The sequence below is a fragment of the Nothobranchius furzeri genome, chromosome 2, assembly GCF_043380555.1.
Source record: "Nothobranchius furzeri strain GRZ-AD chromosome 2, NfurGRZ-RIMD1, whole genome shotgun sequence".
In the NCBI taxonomy this organism is placed as follows: Eukaryota; Metazoa; Chordata; class Actinopteri; order Cyprinodontiformes; family Nothobranchiidae; genus Nothobranchius; species Nothobranchius furzeri.
Window position 1 is genome coordinate 78,856,785 of NC_091742.1, and position 14,523 is coordinate 78,871,307.

At 40.3% G+C, this 14,523-nt stretch overlaps 1 protein-coding gene across 2 annotated transcripts in view; it reads left to right on the forward strand.

Moving 5' to 3' along the window:
- The first annotated feature begins 12,383 nt into the window (after nucleotides 1–12,383).
- zgc:109889 (actin-binding protein WASF3) overlaps nucleotides 12,384–14,523 on the forward strand; it is a 38,266-nt gene continuing 36,126 nt past the window's right edge. The window contains exon 1 of one of the 2 annotated variants that reach the window (XM_070548946.1): nucleotides 12,384–12,697. The gene's annotated coding sequence lies outside the window, so the exon portion shown is untranslated. The remainder of the gene's footprint in view (nucleotides 12,698–14,523) is intronic. The other variant, XM_070548947.1, reaches the window with a different exon arrangement.

The following is a 14,523-nucleotide window of genomic DNA, read 5'->3' on the forward strand; positions in this document are numbered from 1 at the left end:
CTGTGTGTACCAGTGGCGCTGACTCGAGCTGCTGCCTGAGATTGATTTTCTGCTTTGTATTGATTGTGAGCAGCACAGCGAATTAAATCGAGACCAGATAGATGACAGCAATCACTGTGAAGAAATATGTGGAACTGTTTACAGTTATAATTTGATCCAGCTCGGGTGTGTGCAGATGTCAGTAGTCATTTGTTGGGTTTTCTTTTACTTTGATAGTTTTTTTTTTAGTTTATTGAATTGCACTTCTAGAGAAGCTGCAGAAATGAAGGCTAAGATTTTATCATAAATAGTCTATTAATTTGATGACCACTGTTAGATCAGTCAGCTCTCAAAAGCGAGCTGAAGGTTAGGCTAACTTAGCATAAACAGTAGAAGCAGTGAGAAAAAAAACCCTTCTAAATATTTCAGATTATTTATCTGCAAAAGGAAAAAAGTTCAAGCTGTTTGATGTTCCAATTTTACTTTAAGTCATTATAATTGTCCACATTTTAAGTTTAGCGAAGCAATTTGAGCTTTTAAGTAAAGGCTAATCTTAGCTAGGTCTGGTTTTCAGTTTTGCAATTTCTAGTTGAAACTCACTAAACTAATATTGCTAAAAAAAATGCTAAAATTCACTATAAAATGTGGTATAGAGATTTTTTTCTTTTAAATTATGGACTAAATCTAATGTATTTTAAACAAAAACAATCCCATATCAAGGCTAAAGCATAGGTTTAATGCTGGCATAGCTTTAGATGGGACGTGTTTATGAAATTAGTGGGTGTTTCTCAATGCCAAGGAACCTCGCCTTGATGTCTTGGTCCCGCTCCAGTTGCCTAGAAGATATGGCATCAGGAACCGCCAAGGCATGTTCCAATGTTCATGTTCTATCGAGGCGTCTGTTCTCCGTTTGTTAGCCGTTTAGCTAGCTGACCATGTATACATGGGAGGTGGTTTGTAGCCTGGCCTTCTTCAGTATTTTCAAAAGGATGGTGGTTCAGGAGCCGGCAGCTACTTCGGGAGAAAATTTCCAGCTTGAGTTTAAGTCAACCTATTGTAGCTATTCGGCTGATATCTGAAATGTTTTTTTTTAATCCAAAGACGTTATCTATGGTTGGTTAGTTGCTTAGTAGCTGCAGCTTCAGTGGCTAGCATCCAGTAACTCGCTTATATATTTAATTTAACAAATATATACACAACTTCAAAAGTAAAAATCTCGTTATACATTTATATTGAAACTTATACGTATAAAATATAACGTCACCTCACATGTCACATGACCGCCGCAGCTCCCGCCACATCTGACGTGACACAAGTCTGTTCCATTTAACCATTTTCTTTGACCAAGGAAGGACAGTGTCCTTGTAAGCAAGACGCTTGACTTTGCATGACATCGCCTTGCGAGGTCAGACGCCTTAACTTTGAGAAACACCTGGTGTGTTAGAAGAATTATCTTGCAACACCTGGGCCTCAGAACAGCCTCAACCTTTGTTGTTTTAAAATAAAATTAGTAAAACACGTAAAAGCTTAATTTGAGGAGGAATGTTATAATATAATATAATAACAATCGCTAATCTGTAAATTGTCAAAACATTAGCAGGCACATGTATGCATTTTGTGTTACAGGATAGTTAAATTAATTTAGCACAAATGCTAACAAGTTAATTTTCTTCACAATGAAGCAAACACATGGATTTTTCTCTTTTTTTTTTACTTTTTAGCATTCTTGTTAAAAAAGGATGGTAATGACAACACAATGTCTTGATATAAATGCCGAATAAGATACAAGAATGATGGATAAGTAAATTTCAGCATGGCCAGTGAGATGCTTTAAACCTTAATCCGGTATTAGAACAAACTCCTAAACTTTAACGGTTTAAATTGAAGTAGGTTAGCACTAAGAGGGTTACATTTGGCAATCCATCAAGCTTTTCATACGTTTAAATCTAGCTTTATTCGTCCACCCACCAGGCGATTCTGTTAGTAAACTGCTCCGACACACACCCAGAGCATGACAAATCTTCACAGCACCTTCCTGAGACAAAATCTGACATCAGCCTCCTCTAGAGGCTCATTTGTGCCGACAGAGACGAACAGGCAAGGGTCAGTGAAGTCTTCTGTTCTCTCTGCCATTTTAACTGTGAATGTTTGTTTACGACGCATCTTGCTGATGTCATACTAAGAACATTCCATTATCATCCACAGAATATATATTTTCTTTTTGTGTGATGCTGCAATTTATTTATTAAAACATAACTCTAATGTGTGGACAGTTTTCTTTTTTGTAATTTAATTTCATTTAATGGAAAGAAAGACAGACAGGAAACCTATGAAGTGTTTCTGCTGCTGTTTAGCTTTGCTGCCGGACTTCCTCTGAGCGTATTGAAAATCCTGTTTGAACCCGATGTTTTAAAAAAGACCAACAGCAACTCTACTGAACTGAAAATTATTATTATTACTATTATTAATACCATTTTCTGTACCTGATAAATGCTGGTTGGATTAAGACCTAACATCAGGCTGTCCATGTCAACTTCTTATCAACGTAGATGCTGGATCTGAGGCAGCATGATACGGCACAATTTTTATGCAAATTAGTACATAAGGAAAAATAATTTAGGTGGTTGACATTGATTCGTTTGAGAAGCATTTTACATAATTGCTCACTTTGAATGGGTTTTGCAGTGTTAAACATCAGAAAACGTCCTAGAAGGTGGACTTTATCCAATTTTAAAGAAGATTTGGTTACAGGAGAAACCCTACTCACTCTCTTACCATTGCACCTTAATGTAAGACTTTAAACCACTCAGTAAACGGTGTTAGAGTTGTCTAAAAGGATATCCTGAACTGTCTGTTGAAGCTTTATGAGCACACCTTCATCTCCTCATGCTTAGACTACTGTAACTCTCTTTTCACGTGTCTGAGCAGAACCTCCCTGAACCGTCTACAGGTGGTTCAGAATGCCTGTGCTCGGCTTCTGACCAAGTCCTCCAAACACACCCACATCACCCCGCTTCTACTCCAGCTTCACTGGCTGCCAGTCAACTTCACGGTTCATTTCAAGATCATGGTTCTGGTCTATAGGGCCTTACATGGACAAGCACCATCTTACATTGGTGATCTTCTTAAGCCTGGTTCATGCTTCTCCGTCAGCTCCGCAAGGGACAGACACGCACGGATTGACGGAAGCGTTTTACTCTCATACTTCTCCGTCTCCTGGAGAGCGTTGGAAAGCAATTGCCCGGCAGGACAACAGAGGGCTTAGCGCTGTTCTGTGGTATCCTGTCATGTATCCGGTCCCAGATAGTGTGTTTATATAATTTTTTTTGTGTGTGTATAAGAGACTTTTTAACACAGACAAATTTGTCTCTCATTCTCCTCCACCTCTTCATGTGCTCGCCACCTCTAAACCCACGTTTCCTGTCATTTCTGTCCACAAATAAAATGCTTACTGCGCATCTTTTCACTCCTCCAGTCACGGGGGAATTAAAAGTTCATGTTTTTAGAGTTTTTCGCGAGGTATTCTTCAAGCTGCTCCGTGTCTGCCGCTTGTTAATCTCGGCTCTCTTTATGTTTTTGAGGGTGCAATGGTGGCGCTGTAGACAACAGCGGCATCCTGACCAATCACAAGCTTGCGTTGTCCATCTCGACTGATGGATGTTTAGAAAGGAGAGCTCGACTCCGTCCCTCCCTGCGGAGCTCTACGGCAGGCCCACAAGGACGTTGCGTGTCTCCGCACTGATGCAGACGGAGAAGCATGAATCAGGCATAAGTCCCTACACCCCCAGCAGGTCCCTGAGGTCCAGTGATCAAAGCCTACTGGTTGTGCAGCGCACCAGGCTAAAGACCAAAGGTGACAGATCATTTGCTGCTGTGGCCCCCAGACTCTGGAACTCTCTCCCCCTGAGCCTGAGATCAGTGGACTCAGTGGTCTCCTTCAAAAAGCAGCTGAAGACTCACTTGTTCAAGCTGGTTTTTGTATGACCTTCTTCACCACTCTTTATTCTGCTCTCCCCACCTATTCCACCTTCCTCAGGATCCACTGATTTCCCTCTTTCCTATTCACTCTCTCGCTTTCTTAACATTTTTTAAATCACAATTGTCTATTTTGGCTCATTTTAAATATATTTTTAAACATTTTCTAAATGCTTTTTTATATTTTTATATTTTTTGTTTTTGTGAAGCACCTCATGATTTTTATCTTGAGAGGCGCTATAGAAATGATATTTTCTTCTTCTTCTTCAAACATGCTTTTATTTACGGATTAACTGGTGTAATTACCCCATGCAGCCACGGGGTGGCATCAGAGTAACCATGGCAGACAAACTACAGTCATTCCCTTAGAAGATTTTGACTGAAACAACTTTACTTTTCCTTTAATCTTGAGGACATTCTATTTTTCGTTTGGGTAAATGTCTCAATTAGGTGCAGGAAAATGCAAATTAGAAGTGAAGCATCGTTAGTTATGTTGCCTTAGTGGGATCCTAAAAGGATTATTGTGTCCTGGATGACTGAGAACACTCACCAGCATTTCATCAGATTTGATATTCAGAAAGTTCTACTTGAAAGATGTCAATACCTAGAAAAGGCAAACACACACATACATAAACGTACAGATGTGTTTTTCCTGGGTGCGTCCTTTGAATATTTAATAAAATAAAAGGATTATTAGGACAGTGATGTGAATTCAAATGATCCCTCCACTCATCCACCCTGCTGCAGCTGTTTGTCATTATCTAGAAGTGCCCTGCAGAAAAACAGATGCAACAGCGCATGCTGTGAAAGTGCAGCTGTAATTAAAGGTGGATTTTTTTAAAATAGTGAAATAAAACCTGAGCCTGCAGGGAGCTGGAGAGACTTTGATGTGGATGGCTCGTGTTTGCTTCATGCTGAGAATATTTAGCTTGTAAAACTAAAAATGTTGCAAATGACGCATTCACGGGTAAACAGTTCAGTTTGAACCCCACAAGTGAAGTTTCTGTGGCTCCTTCGGGTGGTGTCTGGGATCAGCACCACGGACAGCGACCACATTGGAAGACTTCGTGTTTCTGTAGTGCCGCACTGACCCCTAGTGGTAGAAAGTGACAGTAGCAGGAGTTAGACAGCTGAAAGGATTGTAGCCAGCCTACATAGGGGGGCTGCCAGAGATTTTGGGCCCGATGAAAAAATATCAAGTTGGGCCCCTGGGGGCTCGTCCATAGCTGGAGCTGGGGTTCCACCCTCCCAGATTCACAGGGAGAAAAAAATATAATATATATATACGTTATATTAGTGTTTCAGTTTTGCTTAATTATGTAGGTCTACATGCATTCTTACTTATTTACATATCATTTTCACCAACTGTCTCTCATTAAACGGATAATTTCCTTCAACAGAATTAGCCATATCACTGCTGGAAAAAGCAGGAAATGATATGCTGAAAGGTGTTAATCTCATTTTCCCTTTTACTCCCTTAAAACATGTTTATTTATTCTAAACTTTTATTTGATGATAAAATTCAAATTTGGATATCTAATTAAATTTCCATGTTGTGTCAAAGCTTTACATAACTACATTTTCAGCTGTCTTTCCTCTTCAAATCAAGTATTTCTGTATGACTGACAAAAATTAAGGATTCACTGCTCACAAGGTGACTTCTTTATTAAGTCTCCATGGCTTCATCATAGACACGAAATGAATAAGCACACAGTTTAAACCGGAGTCAGATAGGGTTACATAAAATTTTACAGTTGTATAACTTTGCATGAATACGTATATAAGTCTCTAGAAACCCATATTTCTCAACAACAAAAAAACAGCTAAAAATATGTTCAGCCTTGATTTTACACAGCAAGATTTATTATTTACAGTGATATAATTAATAATGCTCCTGAGAGACATACTTAATGACGGACTAAATAACAATGCTTCAACCTGCCCAGCATCCAAAACAATCTATACATTTTCAATTATTGATATATATACAATTATCATTATGTGGAAAAACAATGTGTTTATCACCAAAAGTAGGCTTTTTATATTTATTTGTAATAGTATTGATATAAAAGAGAGCCTTAAGTGATTCCCACAGACCCCCTTAAATGAGGCTGCTAGCTAGCATGCTACATTGCTCACCTTCTTGAGGTTCATTGGGTTGTGAGGGGACACCTGCTGACATCTCATCAGCTGCTGATTCTGGTAGGGACAAGGACGACAACCCATTTACCATAATTAGATGAAACATAGTTCATCTCACTGTGGATATCAAAGCTAGCAAACAGGTTGAATTTAACCACTCACTAACTAAACCCACCCTTCTTTGAGAAAAACTGTGTGACATACTGACGCCCTCTCTTCTGCCTGTCCTTTCTTTCTTTCCTTTTCTGTGACCCAGTCTTTGTTTTTGCAGACATATTTTTACTGCAGCCTTGACGCACTCTGCTGTCTGATTGCTGCATGAGCTGGTCTCGCCTGCTATGCGCCAGTGATGTGTCGGTCGCGAACGAACCGGCTCTAAGAGCCGTCTCTTTGAAGCGAGCGACGGGAGCCGTCTCATCATTGGGAGCCGCCCCCTCCCCTCTTGCTTTGGTGAAAGCTACAGGCGATTGGTCAGCATGTGTAACTGCGTGTCCAGACTGTCCACGCACAGAGCAGTAGGGGCGGGGAAGAGGGAGGATCAGACTCAGACACACAGCAGAGCACATGCGGGTGGAGGGAATGAGGAGGAGGAAAAAGGCGAGGGAGAAAGGAGAATGCGACGAAGACCGTGAGAAAATGAGCGCCAGCTGTCGGAAAGTGGAGATTTCTTAAAGTGTTCAGTTAGTAAATCCATAGAAATGCTAAATATTTGATATATTGCATTTTTTTACATTAGTACATCATTTTACATATAGTTTTGCATTATTTTGGTTATAAATGTGCACTACGCAACAGAAAATCTGAGGAGCCACTTGGGAGCCGAAAGATCCGGCTCTTTTTGGTGAACTGAGCCAAAAGAACTAGCTCTCTAAAAAGAGCCGTAATTCCCATCACTACTACTCGCCCCTCGGCCAGGTGGACTGTACCGTTTTATGCCGTTAGGAGGGGGGAGGGGGGGGGTCAAATTAATTAGTCAAAATAAAGTAGGGACCTCTGAATAAATATACATTTCATAAAGACTAAAACAGGGCCGGCTCTAGGTAATTTGGTGCCCAAGGCGAGACTGCCCATTTGCGCCCCCCCCCCCCCCCCCCCGCACGCCCGCACGCCTCTCACCCAAACCCAAGTCCACCCACCCACCACACATTGGAAAAAGCAACTCCACAGTTATTCCTTAGTAACTATTTTTTATTTTAAATATTCACACAGCAACTCTTTAAAGTCAACAGCCTGAAGAATAAATGTAAGCTTGAAAGATAAGTAACCTGAGGATATTACAATAACCAACAACTCAAAATGTTGTGCAAATGTCATTGGGGGGGGGGGGGGGGATGCAAAATCAAAAGCAGCATTAAACTGTGCAATCAAAAGCAAAACTCAAATATCAGTGTCATCATAAAGAAAGTTCTACTTTCCATTTTGTTCAACTGCTGTGGCCAGTCAGCAGGATCCATGGGGCCAGCAGCGCATACATGTTCACAGACATCTGTTGAAGCTGATGATGGCGTCTCTTCAGGCTGTTGGATTGGAGCACTGAGTCTGCTGGTGTTGTGTTCTTCTTCTGTGAGAAAATAAACACACACACACACACACACACACACACACACACACACACACTCACACACACACACAAAGCAACTTAACCCTCTGATACATGAATTAAGAGCAGTGCCACTTTCACATTCAGTATTCCTCAGTCATGTGCAGTGATGCTTTTCATTATTTTTAATGTTACTGGACTTTTTATTTTATTGATCTTTTTTAATCTGTTCTATGAAAACATGAATAAAATAATCAAAAACAGGTGGAAGTGAGCGCATCCATGGGGAATAGTTGAAAAACGTATGTCTCACTCTCAGGTGCTCTTCAGCATCAAATAAATGTAGAATACTGGGACGTAATTTTGGGGGGGGACGGGTGGGACATGTCCCCCCCCCCCCCCCCCCCACTTTTTCAAAAGGCAGTTTTGGTCCCCCGCACTTTTTTCTGTCCAAAAACAATGTTACGCTCCATTAAATGGATTTGGTTGAGCACTAGGACCGAAACGGAAACCGGTTTACTATTAGACCCGCCCAAAAGCTAATCTATTGGCTCTGCTGATACTTGCTAACGTATTATTGGCTGTTGCTGCTGTCACTCAAGTTGTAAACAGTCAGAACGTGCTCACGTTGTTTTGCTAGTTTGGAGCCGCTAGGGAACACCGGTACTGAGTCACATCGTCAACTAGACGCTGTGTAATATCAGAGCTCAGCTCAGCTTCCATTACATAACATTTGAATAAGTGTTCATTTGTGAGTCTTTGGTAGTTAGGCACAGCCAGGAGGCAGCATGTCAAGAAAACGAAAAGTGGATATAAGAGACTTCTTTCAAAGTCAAAACGTAAGTTGGAACATGTGACACCCCTGCATTAAGCTCAGACTCACCTCCTCCTTCACACACATACTCAAAACTAACTTTTACAAACTCATCTCCTCCACATAACTGACTCCTCAGACACAATTTATTCGTATTACTATAATTATTATTTTTTTATTATTACTATTATCATCATAACTATTATTACTAGTAGTAGTAGTAGAAGTGTAACTTCAAAACTTTTATCATTTAACTTTATTGTAAACCTATCTATTGCAATGTATATTTTCACATTAAAAAGCTCTGAAAAATGAACAGTATCATCATCGTCAACAGATTTTTTAAGCTTAATGTCAAAGATGGACACTTTTCATTAGATTTATCTTATTTTTTCCATTTATTTTTTGTGTGTTGAAATGCAACAACTGTTTAAACACTTTTAAGGGAAAAACATATTTAATATGTTTTTATACACTCAAATGTTAGGGTGATGATCATGTGTAAAACATTAGTTCAGCATGTCCTCTAACACAGCAAATGAACAAACGGCCAGATCTCAGGAGGGACCGTTTATGTATAAATAATTTTTATACTTTTGACTAGGCCTGGGAAAGTAACAAATTTTGCTGGACGATATTTTGTCCAACAAATTGTTGATGATAAACGATATCATTGCCAACATTATCTAGACCAAAATAACCACTAATATAATGTTAATATATCATAATAATGCAAGTACACCCTTTAAAATGCAACAAATAAACCTTCATTTAACATTGAAATGTCCAGAACCAGAACTTCTAAATGAATAAAAATAACAAACAAAAATTAAATAAAAAAGGAATCTCACTCCCTGTTAGAAAATGTTGCACCAAAAACAATAAAAAAAGACCCAAAACAATAAATACAATGGCCTATCCATTGTCAACAGCCAAAACTGCACTTCAATAATGATAATAGATAAAAATAATAATAGAGTTGTAGATTTTTTAACTTTGATATATATATATATATATATATATATATATATATATATATATATATATATATATATATATATATATATATTGAGGATGGAAAAATTATTGAGATGGGCACGTGATGTGTCAAGGGGTCTTTACATAACACCCCCCACCCCAAATCCGCACAAGCCTGCTGTGTCCCCCCCACTTCTGAAATCAAAATTTCGTCCCTGGTAGAATATGAGGAAGAAGAACCAGTGATCTGAGGCACTCTGAGGTTTTCATTTATTAAGCAAGGAAACACCAACGTGGGACCGGCGGCAGCGGGGGGTCCCCGCCACGGCCGCGGCGGTGCCGCCTGCCCGATGTGTCGGACAAAGTTGAAATGTTGCTACACACACACCTAACGTTCTTCTGATATGAAAATATTAAATTCGTATTGTATGCGTACTTAAAACTTGAATCGAAGTTCATAAAAAGGCTGCAATCATACTCAAAAAACGGTAAATAATCTTACATTCTTCATCATCACAGTGAGATTCAACAGGTGTAGGAGACAGTCCCACCCCCGTGGTGTCAACAGGTGCCTGTGTGGCTGCAGATATTGTCTCACTGCATCTGGACACGACGATTCAAGAGTAAAATTAATTGGTTAAAGTTGTGAGATAATGTATTGTGAATGTAAACAGCTAGCGAGGGTCCGTCCATGGACCGTGTGTGGCAGGAGAGGCAGTTAGCTAAAATTGGAACGCAAAAAGTTCCTTTGCCAAATTTATAAAGTCTACATATACCTCTGCTTTGGGCACATTTTTTTTCTTCCTCCTTCCTTCGCTTTCGGAATGCTGATACCGATGGCTTAGGTGTTCTTTTCATCGTAAAATATCAAAAGTTTTAACGCGACGACAACAGGATGTCCTACAGTGCTACCCACGCACGTGATCTACGGCACCCCTGACGGTCAAATGCGTCGGAGCGGTGGCCCAAGCGGGAGCTCGTCATGCAGCCAGATCATTAGAATTTAAATATTGATGTTTTAATTTTATGTCATTTCAGAGGGGAATTTTGAGTATGTAGAGAGTACATTTCATATTACAAACACAAATTTAATAAACTTTTTATTTTATTTTATTTTTATTTTATTTTGTTTTTATTTTTTTGAAATTTTGCGCCCTATCCAACAGATGGCGCCCCAGGCGGCCGCCTGTGTCGCCTGTCGCCAAAGCCGGCCCTGGACTAAAAGATTGTTTGTTTAATGTCTTAAATGAGGAAAAATACTGCACAGTAAAGTACTTGTGATTTTTAAACTTTATTTATTTTTTATTCAACTTTGAAACTTTTTTGGGCCCCTGACAGCTGTGGGCCCTTAGAATCTTCCTAATCTTTCACCGCTTTACGGCGCCCCTGACCCTACACATTATTTATTCTACCGATGAACCTCATGCAGTCAGCTGTTTCAAACATAACTACCTTTTTAAAATGGCTGGCTCTGTGTTTTACTACGTCGTGGATCTATTCTTGTGGAAAACGTTCAGGCCCGAATCGCCTCTGTCCATTCAGCGCGCTGAAGCGGGCTTTCAATTTTAATCTCCAGCGTATGCAGCGGCGCGCTACTCAGGCGGGGTTAATACCGCCGCTGTCACTTTTATCCAGGCACGTGCCGGTGTCGGTACAGGATCTGCTCAGGTGCAGGATTGGCTCGGGGTCCTTCGACTGCCGATGACGTCAAAGTAGTTGATTGGCTGAAAATGAAGCTTACGGAAGTGACGTTATCACGTTATGATTTTAACTGGTCAGAACAAATTTGCGGTCGTAGTCTTAGTGGTTGTAGTCCTGTAGTCCAAAAATCAACACTTTTTGGAAAAAATATGTTTGAATTTCTAAAGGAAATGTAAAATATAAGCAAATGATAAATGGTGACCCTCAAAAGCTCTTGGTGTTGATGAAATGGGGCAAAATGAAATATAAGAACTTTACTGAAAGACACCAAGCAATATTTTGAGTCAAAGAATGTATTTAGATAACAACTAAGGAAATATACAGACAAACTCCACACCACTTGCATTAATACAAACAGATATGGCTTCACATATAAGAACTGTTCTATTTTTTGTCAGTCCGATGTTGGTTTTATGCAGTTTCACATTCTTTACAAAACAAAGATAATACGGTGTTTTATTAACAAATTGCAATTAAAAAGAACACATTTAGGTGTTATCAAACAAGAAATTATTAACAAAACTGCTGATGTCTTTCCAAAACGTATGTGTGAAAGCCGAGTAGATTTGCAATATGTGACGTCATCGGCAGTCGAAAGACCCCGAGCCGATCCTGCACCCGAGCAGATCCTGTACCGACAAACCGAAAAGGAGCATCACTAGTCAGACTCGGCTATCTTCGGATTACTTCGGCTTCATTGGCTGCAGCAGCCTGATAGCTGTGTCAAGCTCACGAAATGTACCACAGTGTCGGAGGGGGAGAGATTTACAACTTTACTCAAATTCTGATTCGTTTACTTATCCGGGTATTTGCACGGTGGTCACAATAACAGTATGTAGCCTACGCCATAACTTTATAGCAAGTTAGCTAGCTAGGCTATAACACAACAAACCAAATAAAGCATAAAAAACTGCTGAAAACGGCTATTTGAAATGTTTAAACAACAAATGTTAATGAAATAAAATATTCACTCAAGCAAAACTAGAAATGAATAAGTATTAGACATGAATAATATACGTTTCGTGACAGAAATGCGATTCATTCTTCTCATTTGGACCATAAATATTAACGTAGCTTGTAATTTAACATCTAATGTCTCATGATGGTGAATAAATGAACCAGTGATTTTTAAGATTAAAGTAAAACAAAAATATTGCAACATAACATTGAAACGAAAAGGGGTCAAACAGGACAAGAGTGTTTGAACGCATAAAGGAATGAGACTTTTATTATGAAAGAAACACCGGAAATGTGATTTGTATGTAAGAAGCTTTAACTTGATGGTCATCAGCTCGACAGACGCTGCCTTGGAAACGACATAAATCCTGTCCATGCAGCTGGGTTCCGAGTGGGGACTTATTTCCTCACCAAAGGCTTCCGCCCCTCTACTCTTCCTCCTCCTAAACCTCTTCTCCATCCATCCGTCCATCCGTCCATCCATCCATCCATCCTGGCCTGGGCTGCACGAGCATGGGTGATCTGAAATGAAGCGCAGTGCAAGAGGAGGGCAGGAACGGCGTGTGATACTGAAATAACCGCGAGGAGGTGACGGGAGAGACCGCAGCCAGGTAAATCCGAGCGGATTTGAAATCGGCTTTGCCTCTGTCACATGAAGGTGTGGACCCGTGGCTGCCTTCAGGAGCGCGCACGGAGGCTGGGGATGCTCTCGGTTGGGATTGTTGCATGGCGCTGACTGGACGCGGAAAACAAAGCGTGCGCACTAAGAGAAGCAGCGTGCGTTGGAAGATGCTCATAAATTGGTCTTTAGGCGTGCATAATCACGCCTATTTGTGTGTATTTGCGTGCAAGCTCGCTGCCCTTTTTAGTACCGTTCAACCCGTTTTGACGCTCTGAAACAGTGGTCGTCGTTTCTGCTTTCTCCCTGAAACAAAATGTCAGCAGTTGAAGAATTTTGCATGGAAAAGGCCTCTGGTTTCCAAAAGAAATGAGAGAAAAATGGACTAAACAGTAGATTTTTGTCCAAAGCAATTTACATTTGTGTCTATGCCCACATTTCCACGGATTTGATAGGTATTTGTAGACATCAGTGTGCATTTAAATTGGCAGCACATTAAATGTTGTCAGAGGTGCACAAGGTCCCATAGAACCCAACAAACAGGAGTGTCAAGTTTTCATGTTTATAATATTTATTGGCTTAAAAAACCAACACATTTCAACTGCTTTTACCAATAGGTAAATAATGTATACATTTCTATGTCACTAATTTAAATATACAGTACAATTAATTACCTGGTTAAAATGTGATTTTTATGTCAAGGTAGACTTGTTGTCTTCTGCCAATCGCTGACAGTTATGGACATTTTTGCATGTGTGTTATGGCCCAGGGCCATTTGGGTTTTTCCCTGAATTTTAGTGTGTGTGTGTGTGTGTGTGTGTGTGTGTGTGTGTGTGTGTGTGTGTGTGTGTGTGTGTGTGTGTGAGGAGATGCAGCACCTGTCTTCCATCCCATCTAACCCTAACCATTGCAATTCAATCTATACCAATCCATTTATATGAAAACATACTCTACCTAACAAATATAACTTTTATTCAATCCAATCATTTATGAGTCATTCTCTCATACCATACCATACCACACCATATCATTCACCTCAGTAGACTAATGGTCTTTTCTGTTACACCAGATGAAACCAGAGTGCTCCCTCAAGAGTGGGTAACACCATGCACACCAAACATAGCCTTGCTCACACTCACACCAAGGGACAATTAAGAGTCTCTCATTAACCTAAACATGCATGTTTTTGGTCTGTGATAGGAAGCTGAAATACCCAGAAATAACCCACGCATGTTTGGGGAGAACATGCACGCTCCACACAGAAAGGCCACAGTTGGGATTTAAACCTGCAACATTTTTACTGCAAGGCAACAGTTCTATCAAATGTGTCACCACGCAGTCCCAAACCAGAGCAAGTTTATCCAATCTATACCGATTCCTTCTACCATTTCATACAAGTTTAACTCAAGCCAAACCATGAATATCTATCAGTGTTTCCTCTGTGGGGGCCCTCTGCCCCAGGAGCGGCGGTTGACTGTAGCTTCCTGGGCGCTCTATAGGTGGGGGTCTATGCTCCCCCTCCACTGAGCGCCCTGACTTAGTGTGGAAGACCTGATGCTGCCGGGACAGACGGCTCCTCTGATGGCGTTTCCTTGCGTTACCATACTTGGCTCATCTGGACTCAGCCTAATATAATTTTTACTCGTGTGTGTGTGTGTGAGTCTGTGTGTGTGTGTGCGTGTGATTGCATATGTTTGTTAATGTTTTTAACCTGTTATGGGAATCTGGGGTCATTTTATAAAGCACTTTGAATAACACTTTGTTTGAAAAGCGCTTTAGAAATAAAATTTGATTGATTGATTGATTGATTGATTGATT